The sequence below is a fragment of the Corythoichthys intestinalis genome, chromosome 9, assembly GCF_030265065.1.
Source record: "Corythoichthys intestinalis isolate RoL2023-P3 chromosome 9, ASM3026506v1, whole genome shotgun sequence".
Lineage (NCBI taxonomy): Eukaryota > Metazoa > Chordata > Actinopteri > Syngnathiformes > Syngnathidae > Corythoichthys > Corythoichthys intestinalis.
In genome coordinates, this window is record NC_080403.1 from 7771963 (window position 1) to 7794808 (window position 22846).

Here is a 22846-nt window from a genome sequence, read left to right on the forward strand (position 1 = left end):
TCATGACAAATTTTTTTTTTCACATTTTGTTACCCAAGAAGAACCATAACAAAGATCTATTTGAAATATTTCATTAGCCAGGCTAATGTCGTAGCTCTCAGCTACTGTACATGGACGTAAAATGCGTAGCTGAGTACAGCTACATTACCATACGTAATAATACGACTTTTTTTTTCTCGTAGCAATAGTACTACTTACAGTACATCTCGTAGTCCTTAATGTATTACATTAACACAACAATACTTGTCCTTCTGTTAATGGACCAATGGTGTAGGTTTGCATAAGGGACGTTAGGAACATAATACTAGGAACTTTTCAGGATGCTCAAATTGTCCCCACCAACTATTACCGTACAACCCTCAAATGAACGTTTGATTGGCTGATGACTAGTTAAATTCCCTTGTTTTCAGTGTAAATCTACTACAAATAAGTGAAATTATCTGCCAGTGCTTCAAGTAAATTTTACTCAGATTTCTTGAAATAAAAAAAAAAACAGCTCTCTGAAAATAATCTTAACACTCTTATTTTAAGCAAAAAGTGAATATATTTAATCTTAAAAAAAGCTTTTTTTCACCAGAAATGTTCTTCCTTCAAGAAGTGATATTGTTCAAAACATTATTTGAAATCATTTCCCCCCTTGATTTTGGTGAAAAATGACCACCCTCTAGATGTATGGGATTAATAAGAACAAATGGTAATATTTACCTAAAGTAAATTGAATAATCGGACCCATTAATCTGTTAACTAGTCTTTAACACTCAAAACAAGGAAAAAAATATTCAAATAGATTTAAGAAAAATCATCAGATTGAAACGTTATAAATTTGCAGTGTGAAAGTTAGTACAAGTCACTACAGATTTATTTTTGCATTGATTATTTAGCCTATCAATTAATTAGGTTCATATTGGTGAGAAATTAAGCCCTCATCCCCGTTTCCCTAATCAGTTTGGTTTTGTTAATGTCCTATTCCGAGCAAAAAGTGTACATGCAGTTTATGCCGTTATAGCGTCCCCACCAATATTGAGACCAAACCTACGTCGTTGTAATGGAGCTATTTCAAGGTGTAGGGGGAAATTCTAATTGCCGTGTAGAGTTTTACTAGTTTCGGTGAGAAGGTGAATAGTTTTTTTGTTGTTGTTGTTCGTGAACTACTTTTCCACACAAACGCACATCAAGGTACCATTTAGCTTAGCAAGGAGAGTTATAAGAGACATTTTTCGATTGTCCCAGAGCTCGTGAAACTTGGGGAAAAAAAGCGCATTTATCAAGGGTTCGTCAGCCGTGGTTGCATATATCCATCCGCTGTAACAGCCCTGCATTTCTGCTATTGAATGCGTTGTTGACACATTAGTGTGGCGGCACTGATCCGTCGACAACGTCGACTAGTCGGGAAAGCTCTAGTATATATATGTACATGAACCAACATACATCCTAACTTGATTTTAGCTTGCTCTTCATCCACTTGGCAAGGCTTTGAGATTAGGAAATCTCAAAACTCATCCGTTTCATCGTGCAAGATCACAGTCGCAGCTGACCAAGTTTAAGACGTGAGAAATTCATCCAAATGCAGTACGATTGCTCGGCAGCAGTCAATCACTTCTTGTTTCCTCTGTGCTCTCCATAACTCGGATTTCCCGAGCAGACTTGAAATTGGCATTCATTCAAAGTCAGTCAGTCCTCTAGTAATCAGACTCCATCCATGCGGTGTACAATATACCCAATTTCACTGTGCATAAATCCTTACTTTTGCATACCACATAAAACACGTAAAAATGGAGTATCACAAACTCCTAATTGAAAGTAAATAGAATCGCTATTAAGGCTACATTAAGCATTTGTCAAAAAGTTTCCTGTGTTTTAGCTCATTACTAAAAAAAAAAAAAAAAAAAAAAAAAAAAAAAAAAAAAAAAAAACTTCAAGAGAAGCAGATGTCATTTGACAGTTGCCTCAATGCTTTGCTGATGAGATTGTACAGACAGCAGCTGTCTCTCAGTGTGCATTTTTTATTTTTATTTTTGCTTCATATGCAAAGCAATTTAAATCAGGAGCCGTTACAAACTGGTGATGACTGTGAAACCTCCCCCCAGCTCACTTCTGTTTGCTGCAAATTCAGACAAATTAATGTTACAGGGTTTTTTGTCTTAATTAGTCAATTTAATAGTTGGCCTTCTCTTTGTCTCTAACAGAATATGTGGAGATAGTTGAAAGAGGAATGAGGTTTGCTTCCTTTTCAGTCAAAGTGTCCAAAGTGTGAGTCAGCTGTTGAATATCAAGCAGGCTGCTGGATAGGAATGTAAACGACTGATTGACAGGCGAGAAAATATTGTATTTCTTCCAGATGGTACATCTGACATATCACCCTTTTTTAGGCATATGCTCACATGTGTTAAATGTGTAGTGTTAATTTTCACCTTTTAGGAGTGATGGTGTTCGCCTAACAAGGTGAAATGATGTCAGAGGACATGCTATATTGCTACGAGTTGACTTTTGTTCTGTAAATGGAATTGAAATTCCTTGAGCGCACTCAAGATAATGGGTGGTGACATCACACACTAACTGCAGTTAGACACTGTAGCTTTTCTCCAGCTATTTCACTCATGCTGCTCCCAAGGTAAAAGATGCCTTACATCACACTCTTGCCCTCTCAGAACCTGGTGGAGGCAAGCTACTCTAAAATTGTGATCATGGTTGCGAGAACGGCTCACAATTTATATGGATAGATGACAGGGTTCCCACGTGTCCTTAAAATGTCTTAAATTTAAAATCCAGAAAATCAAGGTCTTAAATTGTTTTAAATTTAATGGAAAATTGCAGTAGGTATTAAATTTCCAGGAGATGCATTTAATGCCAGGGTTGATGCCAAAATCTTCCATTAGAATAGTGTAAGCTTACTGGCTGCTAGGCATGCAATTTATTTTGACTTGACTGGACTGGACGTCTAGCTCCGAAGATGGCACTGAAACTACAGCATTCATAGCCAGTCTTGTGTGGGCATTCACTTCCTGTTCATTTTAGGACATTTACAGGTCACTTCCTGTTGATCTTGAGTCACTTCCAATTTATTTTGGACATTCTGAGTCTCTTCCTTTTCAGTAACCCAAAATCAATGGAAAGTGACCTACAAATTCCCCAAAATCAGTCCGAAGTGACCTGTAAATGCCTCAACAGGAAAATAAATTGACAGAAAATGACGTCAAATACCCACAAATTAACTCGTTGCCTGGCATTGGCTGCCATTGACGGCGATAGACGTAGAATCAGTTTGAATTGAGAGCTATTGCAGCAAATGAATGTTCATTCGCTGCCATCCTCCCACTTCAAATGGACTGGACGTCAACTAGTGATAAACTCATTCCAATTCACAGCGGAAGGATAAAAAGAGTTTGCTTTTCTGTTCATTAGTTTGGAAAATATCCTAGAATGATCAATTTTTGTATCCTCACCGGTGTTGTTAATCGTACTTTTAAAAAGTAATTAACAGTTTCAATGGCGACACTGAAGATTTGTAAAGTTGTTGTCGACATATAATTTTAATAAAATTAAACTAACACCAACTTCATACAGTTAATGCGTTTGTAAATTTGATACTTTAAAATTTGTGACCATTGAACATAATGCATCATTAAAGCAACATGGCTGGCATCAACTCAATCTACATTTTCATCTTGTTATAATTACCCATGCAAATCGTGCCCAGAAATGGTCTCAAGTTAGCAAATGTGAAAATGAATTTGGGCGATTGTCTCTTGTTTCCGAGAGTGAAGTTGGCGTGGATTGGCCTTGCTGTGTTGTTAATTATTATAGTAATTAGCTGCAATGGCATTCCGGTAGAAGCTTTCGAGGTGGGAGGTCACAACATTTCCCGCTAATTAACGTGAAACCCAAATGCGCTATTTGATGACTAGCCAAAAATGAATGTGTTGTCTTGCGAACCGTAATAGATGAGTGATCTGGCTTGTCAAGTCGAGATTGTGCTGCCAAATTTATTGTGGTCGCCTTTCTCAAGTCCAAATGATGACTAAAAGCTCTCGTGTTAATATCACAAAAAATTGTAAAAAGCAATTATCATAATTACTTGTTATTTAAACAGAGACCTGAAAGAAATATATGACATGCTGTATTTCTTCTTTGGAGAAATTTTTAAACATTATTTAACATTTGATTTTTAATAGCAGCCAATTCAAGTACGGCAGTTCAAGATAGAATAATGTTTGCTATACATACTAACATATCTCATATCAATTACAAAAATAAAGATGAAATTCCACACTAGCATTGTTAAAATAACAATATTAACTTATTTATTATCCCCCCGCCCCCATCTATTACTTCTTATATCCTTCATATTAAAGAATCTATTTATTGCCGAATGTGGAATCTTATTTGCCCTCCTGAATCAGTCATTGCACAGTGTTTGGACCTGCTACGATTTATCTGCTCTTGAGACCTGTGGGCAGCCTCAGGGGGTGCGGTGAACTTTCACGCTGCTGCAGAAGCAGCAGCAGAAGGAGCAAAGTGAAAATTGTGTGCATTTGACTGCCCCAGCATGTGGCCTTATTATTCTACCCTAGAACTGCAACAATGCTAAGCCCAATGGTATTTAATTTAATTTAATTTTTTTGTGATGCTAAAAGGCAATGTAATGGATTTAGGGTATATCACAACATAATGGACAATTCACAATTTTGGCATTAAATATATTTTGTCACCGACTGTTATTTTTGAACAAATTAATGATATACAGATCTAAATTAAAAGTGACACCATTTTGTCATACAGCCATCATATGTCAGGCAAAATTAACCTGAGATCATTAAATTCCATGAATATTATCCATGTCTAATACAAGCTTTGAACACACTACATGCAAAACACTGTGCCCTAACCCATTTCATTTATTTGTCAGACAGTGTTAATTAAAACTATTGAGTATAACTATTTCCACAAGTGCACATACTGACAATTTTGGTCCTGTTCTCAAAGGCCCACCAGACGTTGATGAATATTTGTCGAAGTCGCTTTATACGTGACATCTGAGGATTGCACCCTTAACCTGAAATAAAAATTCAGTTAGCTCATGAAAAGTGGGCCAAAATACCTACTGTGAGGTACAGGAGTCTCATCAAAGGTTACCCTCTCTCCCAAAAATGTTCGTTTGTAACTATTACCCAGAAAAGCAAGGGTGTAGGTTTGCATAGGGATGGTAGGGACAAAACACTACCAACTTTTCAGGATGCTCAAATTGTCCCCACCAACTTTTAAGCAATCTTATTTGCATTATATAATGTGTTCAGATATATAGGTCATTTAGATTGTCTTCCCATATGTTGTAACGATAGAATTGACCCTACCATTATTAAGTGAATTATTTTCATTATTTTTAGACTTACATTTACCCCTTTTTCACTTGCTGAATGAGCCAGTCAATGTTTTTTTCCTCAAATAAATGTTTGATTGGCTGATGACTAGGCACCCCCCCACCCCACGCACACTCACACTCTCAGTCTCTCACAGTACAGAATTACGTTACATGTCGACATAGAGCAGGGCGGTAAACCGAAAATTTACCGTTACCGAAATTCTTCACGATGACCGACGTAATTTTGACCGTGTCGGTAAATTCGGTAATTTAATAAAAGAAGAAAATATAGTCTTTTCATCCCGCTTTGACTCTGTGTTGTTCGGCTATGTTCATTCCCCTTTAAGAAAGCAGACAGTGTGCTTACGTTTGGAGTCACATGGTTTTCAGGAAGCCAATCAAACAGAAGCCCGGTAGGCTAACGTTAGCTGCTAATGCTAGTGGCTAACGCTACAAGTAAACGGGATGAAGTCGGGCTTAAGTTAGCTTCGCCAAACTTTCACCCGACATTAAGTGAACTCTTGACGGGTTCCAGATAGGGATGGAAAAACCGAGGCTCTCTGAAACAATGAACCACTTTTAAGACAATTGCCCCAAATTGAATCACTGTTTGACACACTGCAAGAGCCCCATCTACTGGATAAACAGTGCACGTTTCTTTTTAAAAGTAAAGTTGACAAATTGCCTCAGCATTACATATCTTCAATAGAATTAAGTGGATGTCGTCTATTTCAACCAGGAGATCCTGTCGTCATTAAGTGTGATTTACACAATTAAAGTTTACCTCTTTAAGCCTGTGTCATTGCTTTTGTCTGTGAAGATGTGTTCAAAGCAGTATTTGTAAGTGGCTCGTCCTAGATGACAGGGAGTAACTATGTATTGTTTATTTTTTGTAAAAATTACAGTACAGTAAGCACAGTGCTTGGGAACAGGAATATTATTTATTGCATACTGTAAGGATTTCCAAAATCATAAGATGTAAATAATTGAGCCGAATAAAAGAAAGGAAAGGTTTGTGAAACATTTTATTTTTGAATTAAGTATAATTTCTGGGGGGCGGGTGGATGTGTCGTATTTGTATCTATTCTAAATATCTAAACGTATGCCACTATCTAGTGTATAACAATGCGGAATGAATTTAATGAAATTCAAGTGATGATATTTTTCAAGTCATACAAGCTGTTATAAATGTTCACACAAGAATTCTTATTGTTTACAAGATTTTTTTGATACTTAATGTTTAGACTGCATGTGCAATTGTTAAATTGAAAGCTGGTAAATAAATTTAACGAGAAACTGTTAATTTGTATTCCATGCATTGATTCAAATTTTCAAATTATATAACAGTTTGCTTGGGCGAATTTATCGTCATTTACCGGTATCGAGGTAAATCTGCTCAATTTATCGTGATACGTACTTAAGGCCATATCGCCCAGCCCTATGTCGACATGCCGCCTCCTCTGCTTGCTTTGAAGAGGAGGGATATTAGAAGCTTTTTTTTTCGGCCAGCAGCCGCTGTAAGTAGTGTGGTAAGTCATTGTTGTGAAGGTGGGAAACACCGCTAATTTTTCTACTGAATGTCTGACTTGCATCACAGTTTAGCATTACCATTATATTAAACTGTGGGAACTTGCTAACTTAAGTAGGAAGCTGCTCCAGGAAAAATGTCCTCCTTTATGTGTATTCTACTATGTTAATATTAATTAAATTGAGAAATATAGTGATCTCTGCTCAGCTGTAAGAAATTTAGTGAACCAAGGTTTACCCCCCTTTTTCTCTTGTTTTCATTTTTATTTGGCTTATGTGGTCTTAAAGTAGCACAAAGGACCTTTCATTTTTTGTTGTGTTGGGCTGTGCATGTGGACAAAAGCAGTAGTGTTTTTCCTGAAGGAAGGCTCCATTTTTATTCATTTTTGTTATTCCCTGGCTAAGATGTTTTTTTGTTATATTTAATTTATGTAGACGGACAATTTTGAGTGGTTTTAAGACCTGCCTATTATTTTTGCATTCCTGGATAGTTAAGAGATGATTAACAATTTTGTATTTCTTTGTATGGTAATACACACATTTGTGTCCAAATATTGCAATTTAATTTAGCTAATAAAATCCAGACATTTATTCAGGAAGTTTTCAAAATGTTTCATTTGTAGTTTTTGAAAACAAAGGTTTGAATCGAACAGTGTATCACCTGAACCTATACATATGTGCTGCAAAAACCTATCTCCTTAAAACTGGAAAAAAAAAAAGGAACACTTAAATTCCCTAATTTTCAGTAGGGATGCAACGATACAGTTAAGTCACAGTTTGGTACATTTTTCGATACGAGGGAAAAGATTTTCGATTCGATTCAATACATTCAATGCTCTGAAACAGTGTTATACTTTTTCTTGATGTTTTTTTATTTTGCGAAAAAGCAAAAATAACATTGCCATCATATAAATATGCATTTTAGTGCATAATATTTTTGTGCTTACCTCTTACTGATCTAAAGAAATTTTGTTTAAAAGTGCTGAGAACAATCTTTACTGTTTGTAAAGTGAGGCAGGGTTGATTGCTACAGCTCTCTTAGCAGCTAGGTTTACCACATGAGCAACACATCCTATTTGTGGTCCGAGTCCATCTGTGTCACGTACTGAATTAACAATATTTGCAGCAATATCTGTAGTCACTGGTATGGATTGATTTGGCCTGCTAAACTTCCATTCAGTCACGGCGGTTTTTAATTCATAGATGTAGTATATGGACTACGTGTCCCATGATCACTCTGGGCTCACGTAGCCAATTGCATGGGACTTGGGGGGATCTAACGTAGCACATTTAGTTTTCTATTTGATGATATCTAGTGTGCGCGAGCGAGTGTTGTCGGCGGCTCGGAGCATTAGAAAAATTAACAAATGCCACAGTAGTCACGTCTGCTCATTACTACACAACACCGGCATATGACAATCGACCTTCATAAACAGGACGCGTTTGAAGTACAACACTCTTTATATGCCACTCATTGTTCATCATGTAACCGTGAGGTAGCTCTCGGTGTCCCGGGGTATCCAGCTGTCTGTTGTCAAAGCGAGGTTGTTCGTAGCAGCCGAGTCGTTAACAATGTTTTGCCGGACTTTGTTGTAAATATCCGGGAAGACAGTCTTTGTGAAATATGTACGAGAGGGGATAGCATATCGGCAAACCCAAAATGCTGCCACATAGCGGATCTGTACGATGCTGAAGCCGCCTCCTCAAACTTCTGTCGTTCCTCGCTGGCCATGATTGTCGTGTTTGTTACCTTTACCACAAACAAATGCAGCGTGCTTCACTCCGCCCTCCATGCAGTTTGGAGGAGGAGAGGAGGAGAGCTGCTTGCGGGGAGGAGCTGTATCAAAGCTTTTCAAGGCACAGCCCTCAGTTTTTGATGAACCCCGGGCATATTATTCGGAAAATACATTTTGGGAGCTTTTCATTTGCATCGAATATTTTTGCGTATTGAATCGAAGAGGGCGTATCAAACGGTTCAATATAAAACTGAGTATTCTTGCATCCTTAGTTTTCAGTGTAAATCTACTAGAAATAAGTAAAATTATCTGCCTGCGCTTCAAGTAAATTTTACTCAGATTTCTTGAAGTAAGAAAAATAGCTAGCTGAAAATAAGCTTAACAGACTTATTTTAGGCAAAAAGCTATATTTCATATTCAAAAAAACCTTGTTTGTCAGGAATGCTCTTAATTCAAAAATAAATATTTTTCAAAACATTATTTCAAAGCATTTTTTTCTTGATTTGGTTGAAAAATTACCGACTTAGATTTTTGGGCTTAATAAAAACAAATGGCAATATTTACTAAAAGTTAGTGGAAGAATCTGACAATAATCTGTTAACTAGCCTTTTAAACTCAAAACAAGAAAGTTAGTATAAGTCAATACAGACTTATTTTCGCATTAATCATTTTGCCTATCAATTAATTAGGTTCTTATTGGTGAAAATTGTAGCCCTGTCCGCCGTTCACCCAGTCTGTTTGGTCTTATTAATGTCCCATCCCCAGCAAAAAGTGTACATGCAGGTTGTGCTGTTATATCGTCCCAACCAATATTGAGACCCAACCTACATCCTTGCTGAAAGGTTTTGCAATTATACTATATTAAAAGTTCAGAATATCATCATTCTTGTCTACGCCTGTCTCAGGATTTAGTTTTGAAAATAAATCTTTGCAAGGCAAACTAAAAGTAGTGCCTCATTTTATTTGGTTAATTTGCATAAAGATTCTATTTAAGTTTACATCATTTTATTTGTTGTTTCTGGGACCACTGTGGGACTTTTTTTTTTTTTTTAACGTGAGAGGGGTACCAACTTTGAGCACATGTGTATTCAGTAAGCAAACTTGTAGCCCTCCACCATGAATAGTTAACGGCTCAATAAGGCATAAGCAAGGCAGTTTGGTAATTCTGTAAATGCTGTATGTAAAGCAAATATGTTTCTTTCACTTAATACTAAGAGACACCTTGTCATTTGTACCTGAGTATCTAAACATACACTTCCGTACACTTGCTCAAGCACTTAATGCTAATACCTGGGATTCAGTAGATATTTTATCTTGATTCTCGGAGGTCTAATACACGTGAAATGCTCTAGTGGTGGTTGTTAGGCTGTTGTTGTCTTTTCCAAGGCTCTCGGGGGTTTCTTGGCTTGTTGTTGAGTGTGATATTATGGAACAAATAGCACAGCAGCGCAGCGGAGGAGATTGCCCTCAGGGTGATGAAAAGGGGAAAGGAGTTTGTATGCTAGGGCATTACAAGCTCTTTTGATCCATAGGGCCTTTGAACATTTGCTTTTTCCTAAAATAATCAGAGGTAAAAACTTGAAAATGTGTCGTAAATGCATTTTGAGTCTGCTTTGAACCAGTTGAATATTAATACTCATAATTAGTATGGGTTTCCTTCATTTAACATATAGGAATTGCAGCAAAGGTCTCTTCAGTCTCAAGCTCAGCACAAAATGCATTTTCTGCTCAGCTCAATCAGAGATGCTGTGGCTTTAATCCTCTGCCCTCGGGGGACCGCTGACATGGATGAGAGTAAACTGTTGACATGGAGCTGTCTCCTATGCTCTCTGATCAAAGCCTGCACGGCCCTCCTGTTTCACAACCTGCCTTCAAATATGCTCTGAGTCGCTGCCGCAGATACAGCCTCCCTCTTTGTTTCACACGCATCATTTTAATCCACCGTGAGTTGATAGATGTGATCACAAAGCGGCTATTTATGACGTTTCCACTGTAGCCTCTGTGACCTTCCTCCAAGCACGTTGCTTTCGATTCGAAATATGCTCACGTCTTGGTGGATGCCATTTTTAGAGGCATCAATGTGCTGACTTAAAGTGCAAGGGAGAACTTGGCTTGATGCTGCGCTGCTTAATTAATCCCCACTAATGATGCAACTATTAGTAACAGCAGAGATTATTTTAAGTGACTTGAGGGGTGAAACTGTATAAGGTGCTGGGATGGGAAGTCAACATATCTTATTGACTTCTTTGCTATACTGCCCGCATGTTATTGTGGCATGTATTTGTTTTATGGAAAAAACACAATTTGTTTGGTGAGGCAGCATTTACTTATTGTGCTCCTCACCTCTGGAACAAGTTACCTGAAGGTCTGAAGTATGCTCAAACTGTTAGCTCCTTTAAATCAAGGCTAAAAACGATTTTGTTTAGTATTGCATATCCATAACTGTCTATATGTTATTATTATTATTATTATTAATATTTACTTTATTCATGATTAAATGCCATTTTTATGTATAATTTTATTTCCTATTTCGATTGTCTTTGTCTTTACGTCCTATTGATTTTAATGTGATTTTTATGATCTTCATGTGATGTAAAGCACTTTGAATTGCCTTGTGTTGAATTGTGCTGTATAAATTAATTTGCCTTGCCTTTAGGCCTGTCGCAATAACACATTTTAGTGTGCGATAATTTATTTCATAAATTATTGCGATATGCGATATTACTGCACCTCTCCAATTTAAAAAGAAAAAAAAAAAAAACAATTTACAATAACACTGTGAGAATACAGTATATATTAATTGATCACGTACACCCATTTAAATGCCGTAAATGTTTACTCTTAAATTCAAAAATACTTTTTAAGACATCACAACTAAAAACAGTAGACCATGCCTCTTTTAAGTAGACAGACAACAATATTAATACTGCATAGAAACACAGAATAAATAAAATGTGTTTTTTAAGGGAAAAAAAAAAAAATCACTTAATAATTTAAGCATCTATGCAAATGAAAACTTTTCCCTTCATAGCTTCTGCTATGGCGTTCCGTTTGTAATACAGTGGTACCTCTACCTACGAAGTTAATTCGTTCCAGGAGCTTGTTTGTAAGTCGAAATGGTCGTATGTCGAGCAGGATTTTCCCATAAGAATACATTATAATTCCATTAATTCGTTCCACAGCCCAAAAACCCACACTGCATCCTTAATAAATACTGCTGTTACTATTGCAAATAGCAATTACAAAGAGCAAAACAAATAAAATATTACTAAAAATCAGAATAACAATAATATAATATGAGCAATAATAATAATAATACAGTACAGTACCTGTAATAATGTAACGAATCGGGTTCCAATGTGGCATACTTTTTTTGCTCTACCTGAATGCATCGCGGGGCTGACGGCGAGCAGGAGAGCTCTATTTTACTTTCTGTTTCGATCTTGGTGTCAACAGCAGTGGACAATTGGCGAGTTGATGGAATAATTGATTAGAAACCTGACGTAGCTGGCGATTTCTTTGGCGATGTTACCACAATAAGAACTGTCACCTTAACTTATAAAGACTGGCGAATGCAGGAGATCGACATTCTACGGCCCTATTGTCGACCCAGTTCATGGATGCACACACCATGCTTATATTTTGCTATCATTCACGTCTTCATTTCAATGGTAAGCATCACCTTTTTCCTTTTTTTCCCTCCACCTGCACTAAACTAAAAAATAACCTAAACCATCCGTCGGGCTCTGGCATGCCGGAGATGGTCCGCAGTCAATCCGGAGCACTGACGCGGCCGGTATACGTTGAATAGGATATAATGGGAACAAATTGGCTCCGGCGCTATTTTTTACCTGACCCAGAAGGAAAATGCATTTTGCGTAGTTTGTAACAAGGAAGCCGAACTTATAACAGCACGTCAGCCGCACGCGAGGTGATAATGCGCAGCGGAAAAATTATCGCCTTCATTTTTATTTACCGTGCGATAAATGGAATTATTGCATATTGCAACAGGCTTACTTGCCTTGCCTTGCTAAATTGAGCCAAACGTTCTATGGCAACTGACTTCCAAGTTGTTCGATGTTATCTGTGCAGGTGTAAGATTGTAAATGCAACCCCATAGAATATGGACCGCGGGGCCTGTTGTCTGCAGCGGAAAATGAAGCCCCCTACAGACTATAGTGTATGTATAAGTATACAATATTCATAACTAAATATGTACTGGACCTAGACAACTAAATATAACACAGTGAGTAACAATTCTATAATACAGAAACTGTTAAAATACACAAAGATAAGTGTAGATAAAACAGTACCAACAGTACAAAGTGCTCATGCATTTTCAAGAATAGGAAGCATACCTAGGTAATACAAAACGAGTTTTCGTAAGGAGTCCAAATAGATGTATCAACAAAGTTTCCAAGAAAATCGTCTGCAACATTACTCCTAGGGATGGGAATTGATAGGGTTTTTACGATTCCGATTCCATGATCGATATTGCTTAACGATTCGATTCTTTATGATTCTCTTATCAATTCTAATTTGGGGAAAAAGAAGAACAAACATTTTGATTGGCATCTAGTTTGTTTTAGTGCTGCAACGATTAATCGATTAACTCGAGTAAACGATTACGAAAAAAAAAAAATTGAATAAAATTTTGCTGCCTCGATTATTCGTTTAATTAAAGTGGTGTTGTAATGGTTTGTTTTGGAAGTGTTTGCATTTAGTTTTATTGATTTGGGTGATTACGCTGCCCTTTAGTCTAATGTGCAAAATTAACAGTTCTTTTGCAGAAAAATAAGCATGTCTGCTTTTTCAGGTAGGATATGTGATCTTTCTGGACTTATGGTGTCTCCAGCAGTGGAGAACACCCTCTCAGATGGGGTGGAGAAAGCCTGCAGACACAGAAGGTTTTCAGCTAGTCCAGACAGCAGGGGCAGAGTATCTCTTTTGTTGTCCCAAATATTAACAATTTTATAATTAGGTTGGTGTAATTATATAGGGACGGTTGGATCTCATACAATTTAAGAGGAATTTTAGCACAATCTTCCGTTAACATGGATTTGTTAACTTCCTAGACATAGTTGGAGTACTCTATGGAAAGGCCTTTTGATACTGAGTAGAATAAAAGTGGTTTGGGACCAATGGGACCATGCTGTCTCGAATTACGGGCGAAAATACGCTGATTGGCTGTAGTCGTCAGGTGCATTTCGGGAAGTAATTTGGAACATCCACTTCCGTTAGTCGTAGCAACAAAAAAGTACAACCATCGGATGCGGAGGTATATACTTTTGTGTGAAATCAGTAGTCAGATTGGCCCTTTGACCCACCAAATTCAAATTATTCCGAAGAAACCACTGATTGGTGGACTACCAACGGAAATGAGTATTAATATTGCTAATAAAATTGTTTAGGTTTATTTTAGATGCATATATGTGACATTTTTCTTATAGAGTACTCGATGAGTAATACGATAGACCCATTAATAGACTTTTTGGGGAAAAAAAAAATCACCATTTCTTTAGTCTCATGAATACCTATGCAAAATCACTCGGTGAAGGCTTTCCAAACTATGCTTGGTGAGTGGTCACTCATTGAATAATCACATAGTCCTATTAGATGAATCGAGCGTGCGTAACATGCTTGTATTACGTGATGTAGTTCGTGCTGGTTGGAAATTATAAAAGAATCATTAGATTAACTGTCAAACGACTCCATGGAATTGAAATGCACGTAACCGGCTCTCGATTCCCATCCCTAATTACAGTGAATTACAGTAATTCATTAATGTTAGCACAATTGCACCCAAAGGTTGAGAAATACATTTATACTTGCAGTATTTGAAATCAAACATTTTAAAGCCATTATGAATTGGGTTGTTTATTTACTATCAATGTTATAAATGTATTGTCACTGCCTGATAGAAAAACGTCAAAATCCAAATTGTCATGTTTTATTATGGTATTTAATCCTATACACACACACAAAATGCCGTGTTCTAGAAGAAAATAATAAAATAACAAACATGTTTTTCGATCGGTCAGTGACGTAATGTCCAATTGTCCATAATATAAAAAGACAAGGTTGGAATGTTTATTTTTTTATCCTATACATAAACACAAAATGATGTGTTCTGAGAAGAAAATAATAAAATGACAAACATGTTTTGCTATCAGTCAATGACGTAATGTCCAATTGTCCATAATATAAAAAGACAAAGTTGGATTTCATTCTTAGTCAAGACATGCAGTTTTGTTGGGGGTCCACATTCAATGGGGGGCATATTCCACAGTGGTCTATGGACCTGGGGGTCGAAATTATAGGGAGGACAATAGACTCCAAATCTATTTTAATGGGAGTCCGTAAGAAGTATTATTGTGACAAAGTTTAATGGTTTTCTCCATAAATATTAACTAAAATTCATATTAATATAAATTTAGCACTAACATGTTATTTAGATGTGGCCATTTGCTTATTTTTTGTTCTTTTTTTTTTTTTTTTTTTTTTTTTCATTTATCATTTTACTGAATTTACCATAGGAAGGTTACATTGACCCTTTAAAAGTATAACAACAGTGATTTTCATTTTTTAAATGCCTTTATATAAAAATAAATAGAAAGCTACATCAATTTTACCAATCCAGCCATGTGCCTCGATTGATTAGAGACACACAAAAAAGTAAAACACTAAAAATAAACCAATACATTATGACAGTGCGTAGGAACTAGTTGCAGTGAACAGCAATTCACTACTTTGTGTAAGTGTATATACACTGCTCAAAAAATAAAGGGAACACTAACATAACATGTTACAGAGATGAATGAATGAAATATTTTTATTGAATACTCTGTTCTTTCCATAGTTGAATGTGCTGACAACAAAGTCAGACAAAAATTCTCAATGAAAATAAAATGTATCAACCAATGGAGGTCTGGATTTGGAGATATACACAACATCGAAGAGGAAAAACACATTACAGGCTGATCAGACTTTTATGTAATGTCCTTTAAACAAGTCAAAATGAGTCTCAGTAGTGTGTGTGGCCTCCGAGTGCCTGTATGACCTCTTCACAATGCCTGGGCATGCTCCTGATGATGCGGCGGGTTTTCTCTTGAGGGATCTCCTCCCAGATCGGGACCAGGGCGTCACTCCTGGACAGTCTGAGGAGCAACCTGGTGGCCTGTAAGAGATTCCAGGAGACAGGTAGTTACTCCAGGAGAGCTAAATAGGACTGTTGAAGGTCCTTAAACCCTCAGCAGGATTGCTTTCTGCTCCTTTGTTGAGGAGGAAAAGGATGAGCACTGCCAGAGCCTTACCGAATGACCTCCAGCAGGCCACTGGCGTGACGGTTTTTGACCAAATAATCAGAAACTGGTTCCATGAGGAGGACCTAAGGGCCCGACATCCTGTAGTGAGCCACGTGCTCACAGCCCAGCACTGTAGAGCTCGATTGGCATTTGCCATAGACCACCAGAATTTGCAATTAGGCTACTTGCTCTGTGCTCTTCACCGATGAAAGCATGTTCAACATCATTCAGCGTGACTGGTGTGGTGGTGGATCTGTGATGGTCAGGGCAGGCATATCCCTGGAAGGACACACAAACCTCTCCAGGTTAGATAATGGCACCCTGACTGCTATTAGGTATTGGGATGAAATCCTTGGACCCATTGCCATAATCTACGCTTATTCAATGGGACCTGGGTTCCTCCTGGTCCACGACAATGCCCAACCTCATGTGACTGGAGTATGCAAACAGTTCATGAAGGAAGAAGAAATTGATAACACTGACATTCGCCTGACCTAAATCCAATAGAACACCTCTGGGACATTATGATGAGGTCCATCTGGCGCAGCCAGGTTTATCTTCAGGCTGTCCAGGAGCTCAGTGATGCCCTGGTCCAGATCCCCAACGACATTTTCCGTCATCCTATTGGGAGCATGCCCAGGCGTTATAGGGAGGTCATACAGGCACGCAGAGGCCACACATACTACTGAGCCTCATTTTGACTTGTTCAAGGACATTACATCAAAGTTGGATAAGCCTGTAGTGTGTTTTTCAACTTTAATTTTGAGTATAACTCCAAATCCAGACCTCCATTGGTTGACACATTTGATTTTCTTTGATAATGTTTGTGTGATTTTGTTGTCAGCACATTCAACTATGGAAAGAACAAAGTATTTAATAAAAATATTTCATTAATACATATATATTTACAATGTGTGACTTTAGTTTTCCCTTTATTTTTTATGAGCTGTGTACTTTTTTATTGGGGAAGGCCCTGAGATGCAGGAATGGCACTCCAAAACAGAATATTTTCTTCTTCTTTAGTTACGCACAAAAGTTAACCTTTGTAGTGCTGCAATGATTAATCGATTAACTCGAGTAATTCGATTAGAAAAAGCTTTGAATCAAATTTTAATTAGAGTGGCACTGTAATTGTTTGTTTTGAAAGTCTTTGCATTTAGTTTTATTGATTTGGCTGGAAATACTGCTCTCCACTGGCAACAGTGAATTTGACATGACTCTTCTAACGTCTGAATCCAGCTGCTCCCTGTTAAAACCAACATAAGGTACGTTTTTTGTTTGAGCTAATATTAGGCCTGTCGCGATAACAAATTTTAGTGTGCAACAATTATTCTCATAAATTAATGCGATATGCGATATTATTGCGCCCCCCAATTTTTTTTCAACCAATTTACAATAACACAGTGAGAATACAGTATATATTAATAGATCAAGTACACCCATTTAAATGCGATAAATATTTACTTAAATTCAAAAATACTTTTTAAGAATCACAACTAAAAACAATACACCATGCCTCTTAAGTAAAAAAAAAAACAATATTGATACCGCACAGAAACACAGAATAAATAAAATGTGTAAAAAAAAAAAAAAAAAAAACATGCAAATATAAACATGCATTTTAGTGCATAATATTTATGTGCTTACTTCTTACTGATCTGGAGAAATTTTGTATGAAAGTGCTGAGAACAATCTTTACTGGTTGTAAAGTGAGGCAGGGCACACTGTTGATTGCTACAGCTCTCTTAGCAGCTAGGTTTACTACTTGAGCAAGACATCCTATTTGTGGTCCAAATTCATCTGTGTCACATATTGAATTAACAATATTTGCAACATTATGTATAGTCACTGGTATGGATTGATTTGGCCTTCTTAACTTCCATTTAGTCATGACAGTTTAGAATTCCTCGATGTAGTATATGGACTAGGGCTGCAGCTATCGAATATTTTAGTAATCGAGTAATCGACTGAAAATTCTATCGATTAATCGAGTAATCGGATAAAACAAATATATTTATAGGTGAAGAGCAATTATAGATATACATGAGAAAACAAGACATTTTATCATTTTCAGTCAATCAGTGTCTTTATTTTTGATGTATATTGTTGAAAACAGCCAACAATTGCATCTCAGATGTAACTAGAATAAAAAAATAAAAAAAAACTAATTCACTGCTTTCACTCAAAAAAACCTTTAGATCTTATCTTAAAAAAGTATATCTATCTCTCTCTCTCTCTCTCTCTCTCTCTCTCTCTCTCTCTATCTATCTATCTATCTATCTATCTATCTATCTATCTATCTATCTATCTATCTATCTATATATATATATATATATATATATATATATATATATATATACAGTGCCTTGCAAAAGTATTCGGCCCCCTTGAACCTTGCAACCTTTTGCCACATTTCAGGCTTCAAACATAAAGATATAAAATTTGAATTTTTTGTCAAGAATCAACAACAAGTGGGACACAGTCGTGAAGTGGAACAAAATTTATTGGATAATTTAAACTTTTTTAACAAATAAAAAACAGAAAAGTGGGGCGTGCAATATTATTCGGCCCCCTTGCGTTCATACTTTGTAGCGCCACCTTTTGCTCCAATTACAGCTGCAAGTCTCTTGGGGTATGTTTCTATCAGTTTTGCACATCGAGAGACTGACATTCTTGCCCATTCTTCCTTGCAAAACAGCTCGAGCTCAGTGAAGTTGAATGGAGAGTGTTTGTGAACAGCAGTCTTCAGCTCTTTCCACAGATTCTCGAATGGATTCAGGTCTGGACTTTGACTTGGCCATTCTAACACCTGGATACGTTTATTTTTGAACCATTCCATTGCAGATTTGGCTTTATGTTTTGGATCATTGTCCTGTTGGAAGATAAATCTCTGTCCCAGTCCCAGGTCTTGTGCAGATACCAACAGGTTTTCTTCCAGAATGTTCCTGTATTTGGCTGCATCCATCTTCCCGTCAATTTTAACCATCTTCCCTGTCCCTGCTGAAGAAAAGCAGGCCCAAACCATGATGCTGCCACCACCATGTTTGACAGTGGGGATGGTGTGTTCAGGGTGATGAGCTGTGTTGCTTTTACGCCAAACATATCGTTTTGCATTGTGGCCAAAAAGTTCCATTTTGGTTTCATCTGACCAGAGCACCTTCTTCCACATGTTTGGTGTGTCTCCCAGGTGGCTTGTGGCAAACTTTAAACGAGACTTTTTATGGATATCGTTGAGAAATGGCTTTCTTCTTGCCACTCTTCCATAAAGGCCAGATTTGTGCAGTGTACGACTGATTGTTGTCCTATGGACAGACTCTCCCACCTCAGCTGTAGATCTCTGCAGTTCTTCCAGAGTGATCATGGGCCTCTTGGCTGCATCTCTGATCAGTTTTCTCCTTGTTTGAGAAGAAAGTTTGGAAGGACGGCCGTGTCTTGGTAGATTTGCAGTGGTCTGATGCTCCTTCCATTTCAATATAATGGCTTGCACAGTGCTCCTTGAGATGTTTAAAGCTTGGGAAATCTTTTTATATCCAAATCCGGCTTTAAACTTCTCCACAACAGTATCTCGGACCTGCCTGGTGTGTTCCTTTGTTTTCATAATGCTCTCTGCACTTTAAACAGAACCCTGAGACTATCACAGAGCAGGTGCATTTATACGGAGACTTGATTACACACAGGTGGATTCTATTTATCATCATCGGTCATTTAGGACAACATTGGATCATTCAGAGATCCTCACTGAACTTCTGGAGTGAGTTTGCTGCACTGAAAGTAAAGGGGCCGAATAATATTGCACGCCCCACTTTTCAGTTTTTTATTTTTTAAAAAAGTTTAAATTATCCAATAAATGTTGTTCCACTTCACGATTGTGTCCCACTTGTTGTTGATTCTTGACAAAAAAATTAAATTTCATATCTTTATGTTTGAAGTGTGAAATGTGGCGAAAGGTTGCAATATTCAAGGGGGCCGAATACTTTTGCAAGGCACTGTATATACATACGCACACCTAAAAATGCCTTTACGCTTGATAACACACATCACTTAAAAGTTAGGATTTTTTCCCACGTTTTTCAATTGAATTTCTATTTGTGTCAAGCCATTTTTAAGTTCTAGTTAAGTTTTAAGTTAGTCTAAACTGTAAGTCCTGATAGGATTTTGAGTTTTTGCACTGTTCAAAATAAATGTATGATACAGGATGTATTGGAGCACATTAGGGCTACTTGGTGTTTTATCCAGCAATGACTACTGAGCTAAAATTGATAGTTAGCATTATCGAGTTTTTATTTGACACCCTCATCACTCCACAACGCTATGTTATGTTAAAGCCTGTATGTAAGACACGTTAGCCACGCATCGAAAGTGGTCTTAATTAATTGAAACCTAGCCCCCCGCAGGGCTAACGTAAGATGAGCTAGTAGTGACAGTAACGTTAATCTTATATATTAGCGCTTAGCGCTCTTTATTAGCGCTTAGCGCTCTACTGCTTTAAGATGGCGGCTGTTTGCTAACGCTGCCCAGACGCGGCCTAGTCTGTCATTGTGCATCTAGTTCAACATACATGTGATCTCTATGAGACTCATCAGACGCTACCTGCAACTAACGTAGCATGTGCGGGCTAGTATTTAGCAGCATCGGCGTTGTTTGAAGCGGTTGTCGGCTGCAGTAAGTTTTTTTTTTTTTTTTTTTGCTTCTTCCTCTATGCACGTGACATCAGTGCGTTGTCCCGCATTAAAAGTAGTCCGAGCAAAATGTGATGCTTAGAGTTGTCAAAATAAACGATTACTCGAGGTGAATAAAATTACTCGGATCAGTTTTTAAACTCGAGTTACTCGAGTTACTTGAGTTGCTCGAGTATTCGTTTCAGCTCTAATATGGACTACGTGTCCCATAATCACTCTGGGCTCACGTAGCCAATGGCATAGGACATAGCTCATCTAGTTTGCCATTTCGTGATATCTGGTGTGTGCGCGCATTAAAAAAGTTAGCAAGCGCCGCTGAAGTCACGCCTGCTCATTACTACACAACACCAGCATATGACAATCGACTTTCATAAACAGGACGAGTTTGAAGCAGCTGTTCGTTGTCAAAGCGAGGTTGTTCGTAGCAGCCAAGTCGGTAACAATGTTTTGGCGGACTTCGTTGTAAATATCGGGCATTGTGCCGAAGAATAGCCGCCCCGCGTGAAATGTCACTCCTGACGGGAGCGCCCACGCGTCAACAACACTGACGCACCATAGATGGTCCACAGTCACTCCGAAGCACTGATGCGGCCGGTATACGTTGAACAATAGGATATAATGGGAACAATTGGCTCCGGCGCTAGTTTTTGCCGGACCTGGAACGAAGATGCATTTTGCGCAGTTGGTAACGAGGAATCCGAAGTTTTAACAGCACGCCTGCCGTACGCGCGCACGCACGTGCACGCCAGGCGATAAATCGCAGCGGAAAAATTACCGCCTTCATTTTTATTTATCGCGCGATAAATGGAATTATTGCATATTGCGACAGGCTTAGCTAATATGTTTGTTCATGCATTTGGTATTTAGTTTAGAAGTATATTTCGCAGTTTTCTTTTTTGTGGGAATATGTGTTCGAACGATTTGTTAAGAGCTTTGTGTGGGGGGGGGGGGGGGGGGGGGGAATTTAGAACAGACATGTCCAAAGTCCGGCCCGGGGGCCAAATGCGGCCCATGGTAAAATTTCATTCGTCCCCCAGCTTCTGTCATAAAATCAATAACGTCTGGCCCGCACACAGACTTAATAAATTGGTCAGCAGTACTGCTACCAGCTTACACACTAAATGCTGTTCCTCATTTACCAACTAAAAGGCGGCAGCACTCAAGCAGCATTACCCCGTGTGACCCTTTACTCCCAATATTCTAAGATGGCGACAATCAACAAAAAAAAAAAGAAAGTTGACTGCAACGGCCGACGCTTGAAGGATAGGTGGAAATTGGACTATCTCTTCACTAAAATACGCATTAACTGTGTCTGCCTTGTTTGCAAAGAGACAGTCGGTGTTTTTAAAGAGTTCAATGTGAGGCGATTTTACCAAACAAGACACGCAGACATGTACGACAAGATTACAGGTAAGATATGTAGCGAGGAATTGAAGCAACTTGAAGCTAGTTTAACTTTACAGCAGCAATATTTCACAAGAGCCCGAGAGTCGAGATAGAACGCCACAAAAGCTAGTTGCAAGATTGTTGAAATTATCAATTAAAAAAAATAATAAAGCAAATGTGACACACAGAATGGCTTACTAATATTTGCCTAAATATATTGTTCTATGTAAAGGACGTTAGCCAAGGTCGGCCCCCCACATTTTTGCCACACCAAATCTGGTCCCCTTTGCAAAAAGTTTGGACACCCCTGATTTAGAACATTAAATAACATTTAAGCTAGCTGACTTTTGCTATGCAAGTTAGCCAATTGTTCTTTTGTTTTACTTAGAAATGCATTTAGTTATTTTATTTTATTAATTTTTTTAAACATTTGGGGCTTAGCTCAGGTATTTAATTTTTTAATGCGTTTACTGTTCTTGTGAAATGAAAGTGCAAATCCACATCGTTTGAAGAAACATCAAGTATTTAATTTTGTATTCGCCTTTATTGCTCTTTTGAAAGTGCATTGTTGTCTAGTCAAAATAAATGTTATTGCAAGCATAAACACTTTGTCTTGTTTTGGCATCTCCTAAACTTTATTCTACAGCACATTAAATGTTTGTAATCCGATTAATCGATGATTCAAACTAACCAATCAATAGATTAATCAATTACCTAAATAATAAATAGCTGCAGCCTTAAACCTATGCTTCTCAGCAGTGCGGTCGTAAGATGGCTGATGAAATATCTTAGGATGCTGCCGCAAATTCTAGCTGCATCACCGTATTTAATATAGTTTTGAAGCCACTTTAAAAA

At 37.7% G+C, this 22846-nt stretch overlaps 1 protein-coding gene across 1 annotated transcript in view; it reads left to right on the plus strand.

Annotated features, from left to right (window-relative positions):
- Positions 1-22846, plus strand: part of ca16b (carbonic anhydrase XVI b) — a 312279-nt gene that overhangs the window by 68175 nt on the left and 221258 nt on the right. The gene's annotated exons all lie outside the window — the stretch shown is intronic.